Here is a 6000-nt window from a genome sequence, read left to right as displayed (position 1 = left end):
TGTCTGTGACATTTATCAGCAGGCAAACCATATATTTTGTGAAATCATGAATAGTTTGCAGACTTTTATATTTTTTAAACCTACACTGATGTGGTCACAGCAATCTGAAGAATGATTCAATGGCTTTTAAATAAAATAAAGAAAAAACATCCATTCAGTGTTGTACTCAGCTGCTGGTAAATCATCAGCAAGCCCCAGTAAAATGTCCTAATTTTCAGATTTGAACAGATATAATTCAACAGGTTTGTCTAGTAATGAGCAAACCAGTACTGGGCTAAGATTTCAGACAATATATCTAATAATATGTGAGTTATGTTTTAGTGTTTAGAAGAAGAAAATTATTCCCTGCTAATAATTTCAATTTCATTTTGCGTCCACACTTGAGCATATCTACAAGGTGGATCAAGAAATATGAATGTGCATGTCAAAACCAGTATGTCACCTAATATTTACAGTGAGTGGATTGACTAATATTTATGACCATCTTATAAGGTATAATTTTAACCCAGACTAATGTAAGCAATAATTTAACTGTGGGATCCTAGGGGTTGCCTGTCTCCATAAATCATATCCAAAATCTCAAACAGCTGTAAGCATATTTAGAAAATGTGAAGGTATTCCTAAGATTCAGCACCTGTCTATAGAAATCTCCATCTGAAAAAAACATGAGCTGGAAATGGCCACACCTATGGGAATTAAAAAGTATTTAACCAAGACTGAATTCTGAGTTAGCACTACATTTATATGTGTATAAGGGCAAAAATATATTCAAATATTCAAATGTGTTGTAAACTATTTTCCTTTTTTTTTTTTTGTGTTTGTTTTTACTGAATTTATATACATACTGAAGTTGGTTCAAACCAACATCTGAATGTTACCTCCTGCAGAAATTGCAACAACTGTCAATATATTTTAAAATCACTGAGAATGAACAATTCAAAGACAGAAATTATCTATCTTAGAAAGACAAGTCATATGCCAAGAATGTTACTCAAGTTCAGTGATTTTTGCTGTTTTATCGTTGCTGCCTTTGTCATTATTCCTGTATATCTATGAGTGCTGTAAAATGCTAAGTACATATTCCTAAAAGGTCACAAGGATGAAACATAAAAATCAGCCTTTCAAATGTCACTTAAACATATATAATTTTAATATTAAGATTTGTACCATAGCTCCTAGAGAACTGAAATGACAAATAAGCCTTGCTTTCATTACTAGATAAATACCTGATAAGAAACACTTCCAGTCAAAACCAAACAAAATTTACAGCCTTAGATTTTCTATTGTTTCAATTTTTAGGTGGCAGAAATATGTTTTCTGGCATAATAAATTTTCCTACTTGATATTTAGAAGTACTCCTAATACACTGAAAAGCAGTAAGCAGAAGAGCAATGCTGCCAAGAAGACTGTACATTCTGTCTGGGTAATTTACTAAATTTGTTTTCACCATAAGTGCCTGGTACTCTGCACATGGTAAAAACACACAATTCACCATCAGGAACACACAGCACTATATTACATGCTATTTCAAATAGATTCCCTACATGAAGAACATCAGGCTAAGGAAGGGTAATGTATTAGATACTGGAGATATTAAATGGTTTCTTAATTATTAGTGGGGAAAAATGCAATCTGTGCTAAATCCATATTAGTGAAATTAATGGGGTTTCTAAACATGATCTGCAGAACTAAAAGCACAAATCTTTATTAAAGTGTATGGAAGCCAACACTTTTTCAGTACATTAAATATCTGCTCACTCTTCCTGAAATGCTTTATTCATACATGATTTCATAGTGGCTTTAATTTTCTAATACAATTTTCTAATACAATTCCCAAAATATATGCTAATATCCAGTTCTGTGGTCTGATTTTAGAAGTACTGAATTTTCCCACATGTCCCACTAAATAAGCACAGCTGAGCTGATGTGCAAAATCGACCTATTTATATATGGTCTTGTCCAAGATCAATTGAAATAAAAGAAGAAAATCTCTTGTGTGCAATAAGATGAAGGAGTTTGCCATATTCTTTAAATTTAAGCACTCACACAAAAGTTAGTGAAAACAATCTTTAAAATGCAAGAAGAAGAATTTGGCTAAAGAGTTTGGGTTTTGAGGAAAATTGTTACTTCTGATCTTTGACACTTATTTTGGGAAATGTGTTTCTAAGTCTTTCCTACTGTAATTTATTGTTAATAAAAAATGGTGGCAAAAAACCTCTATATTACTATATTTCTTACTCAGAATATCACACTTGCACGAAAATTTTCCTTCCAAACAATTTGGGAGGAAAAGAGTGTTTCAGTGTTCTACAATAAGGTAAAAGAGGTATATCTGGAGAATAATGAAAATATTCTTGAGCAAATGCACAAAAATTGAGTAAATGGACTATAATAATACTATTAAAACCATCTTAACTTCTCAGCCTAATAATGAGGGAGTTTTCTCACAGCCTCTCATATAATCTGCTTTGTGTTTGTCTGAACAATATGTGACTGAGAATGGTATTTACTTTACTTTTACATCATACTGGGAAGCGTTCATTGCCCTCTTTTAAATAAGCATTTGGAACTTCCTGTGGCTTGTGGGAAAAAAAAAAGTTTTCTTTTAAATTATGTGCAAAGCTGGATGAGTTTGGAGAAAAAAAAATGCTTTGTGAATAACTTACTCCAAAGAGCAGGATTATTTGTTAAACAAACCAAATAAAAGTTGCTAAATATAGGAAATAAATATTTGAGGAAAAAGCCTTATCGGAAATTAAAAAAAAAATCATGCAATGCCTATCTAGTAAACAGAATTGCTTCCTAATTTATGAATGTCTGCTTCCCTCAGGGTCCATCCTACACAAGCTACAAAAGCTTTCCAAACTGCCTCTGACAGCTTCTTACTCTTCTGTTCTTATCATAACTGAGAAGCCCAAAAACTGTGACCAGGCAAGAGCTGAAGTGTCCAGCCAAAGCCCTGTCCAGCAGTGGCCAGGGACACACAGGCTCCTTTTAGTGCCTCTGTGCCACATGCAGGCTTGAATGGAGTCTGGTGCTTAATGGTATTATTCCAGTGTTCATTCCACTCTATCAGTTACCTGCCATTTAGTGACTTTCAGAAAGTCCACTTTTTAATTAAGAAACTTGGAACATAGAATTTGCCTTGCAACAATATGGGTTATTTTTTCTAGGACTGACCAGAGAAATTTGTCAGTGTGAGAGAAAGCAGAAAGAAATATTACCCTGTGGGAATGTTCAATTGTACATATTATTAAAGTCTAATTGGTGAATAATGGGAGAAGAGATCAGAAAAATAAATGTTTCAGGGGAGGAAAATTTTTATTGGTTCAGTCTGTTAAGCAATAGGTGTAGCTAAGATTCTAATCTTTCTTGATCTAGTGCTCTCCTTCCTCCTTTTTCTGTCTTATCTTCTGATTTCTGCTTTTAATTAATTTAATATTTAAATTTATTCCCATTCAATTATCTTCATGATGCACTTCTTTCAACAGAGATGTTTATTCCCAGGTACTACTTATTATTTACAATGCTATGAGCTACAGCATAAACTTTTCAACATTCTTGCTTACTGGACTGTGTTACATTTATTGACATTTACTACTAAATATAATAAATACAACTACTTGCCTTTTCCATATCCACCCTCCAAGAAGGGCTTTCACAAGTAAATATCTGGATTGCAAACAGTGTTTTCAATGCCAGAAAAATAGCTGTGCTGTCTTTATGATCCTACAGTCCTGTTGAGTTGCAATTTTAAAGTTTTCTGGCTATATGTTTGATATTGGGAAAGTTTTGCTAACCATCAGTAGAGCTGAGTAGATGAATTAAACAGGGATAAAATAAACTTGCTTGAACAGGAATTACTCAGAATCCAGAAGAACCAAGTATTGAATGAAATTTTTTCCACAGAATTTTTACACCAGAGAATTTTTACATGGAATGTAGAACATGGCCTGTAGTAAAAATGTAATTTTTCATTGATTTTTCCATTTGATTGTGTTGGTTATTTTAAAAATACCACACAATCTCAATTTTTATTATATTAAATATTTTTTTACCTTTTTAACACACAATTTGGAAAATCAGATTTCCTCTCTGATTATTTTGTATCTTTTTGTCTTCAAAGAGATGGATGATTATAAAGACAAAAAAAATTATATTCTGATAAAAGAGTTTAATTATTCAGTTTCCAAAACAAAATACATGCTAATACAAAGCCATTTTCATGGTGTTAGAAAATATTCTTTTATCCAGTTGCCTATATGGAGAGCAAAGAGATGGAAAGAAGAAAAGGATGCACAGTTTTCTTTATCTTGTGTAATCAAGGGTTCATGGGTCTTAGATTTCTGAAAAACAAGCACAAAAAGCCAAATCTCAGTAAGCAGTAGATCTAAACCAAAATCAAGCTCCTACACCTAAGATAAGCCTGGGAAGTCTGAGCAAAGGACACGCTGTAGGTCAGAGGTTGGTAAAGCCATTGCACAGGTCACATCAGTCACTTCTGTTCACCAGCTTTATACAAACAAAATTAAACTGGGGGAAAAGAGGGTAAAGTACTCTGAATGTCTAGAAATGCCATATTTAATTAAGCCACATTTTGTACTAATTTACTATAAAATTGCCAGCTGCCCTAAGTCAGGAGTTCATAGTCACAGGAATCATAGGGTCAGCACGATATATTTCATATTCCACTTAACACCCAACACAAGGCTTATCTATCCTCACCACCAAAACACAATTCCTTCTCATTTAGTCTACAAACTGGCAAGTCCCTAAATGCACATCACATCTTAACCAGACAGGATGAAAATATACCCTTACAAGTTGGTTAAAAACTAGAGTATGTAAAAAGTAAAGTTCACATTTTTCAGAATAGGCCCAGGAATTCTCAGACTGGTAAATATTGTACAAACTTTCATCACAAATCTGTAATTTGACTCTCCTTTTCATCAATGAAAGATATCTAGTATTATTTTTAAAAGGTTCTGACCTGAAATACAGCAATGTAAATTTTCATCATCTACAGCCACTGATCTTTTATTCCAAATAGAAGGTCATATTATGGCTTTGGTTTGTGAAAATAAAATATACTAAGATATACCTTTAAAAAAAACATAAAAACATTGTAATCTAAAACAGGCTCAACTTTCTTTTAAGATTCAAATACTTTTAAGAACTACAAAATCCATTTTGCTGTCTCTAGAGTATTTGACAATTAGGTTTCATACTTTTTTGGCATCATTAATATTGTTCTCCTTCAATCTGAAACATACTGTAATAAATTACAAGCTCACTATTTCAAAAAGAAACCATACAGAGAAGCTGCTTGATTTGAAAAATAGCACCAAACTGTTTAAATGAACACTAAAATGGAGAGGCCATGGGGAGACTTGCAGAAATTGAGTATGATGGTTCCAGCTCCATAATTTTGTATTAAATTAATATAAAATGGCTGACCAGCAACATTTGTGGATGGGAGTCCGAACATACTCAGAAACGAGTCTGTGTGCTGTGGTGACAAGGGTGAAATTGGGATCTACACACAGAACAATGTTTTGTTGTCATTGTGGGTGCATACCTGGGCTCAACAGACAAATCAGGTCTTTGAGCCTCCCAGCCTGGCAATGCTGGCTCCTGTGTGTCCTGGGAACAGTTTTAACAAACTGGAGAAGAGATCCCAGTTGCTTCAGGTCTAGCACTTCAAAGCCACAAAGCAAAATAAAGATGTATTAAAGTAATCCTAAACCTAAGTAACTCTAGCTGGTCCCTGCCAGCCTGCTGTAGTCCATAATACAGAAATTTATTCTATGGAAGCTGGGTGAATGCAACCTCTCTGGGACACAGGAAGAGAGAGTTGCAAAATGGAGTCATATATGCTTCCATCCTGGATATGCCCTAGACAAATAGATGGTGATTATTAGTCAGGTATTTCACACCAAGTATCAGGTGTCCTTCAGGCTAAAATATGACCTAACCTATAGCCATAGTGGAACTTGTGGG

The sequence above is a fragment of the Erithacus rubecula genome, assembly GCF_903797595.1.
Source record: "Erithacus rubecula genome assembly, chromosome: 4".
Taxonomy (NCBI): Eukaryota; Metazoa; Chordata; class Aves; order Passeriformes; family Muscicapidae; genus Erithacus; species Erithacus rubecula.
This window is presented reverse-complemented; position numbering follows the sequence as displayed.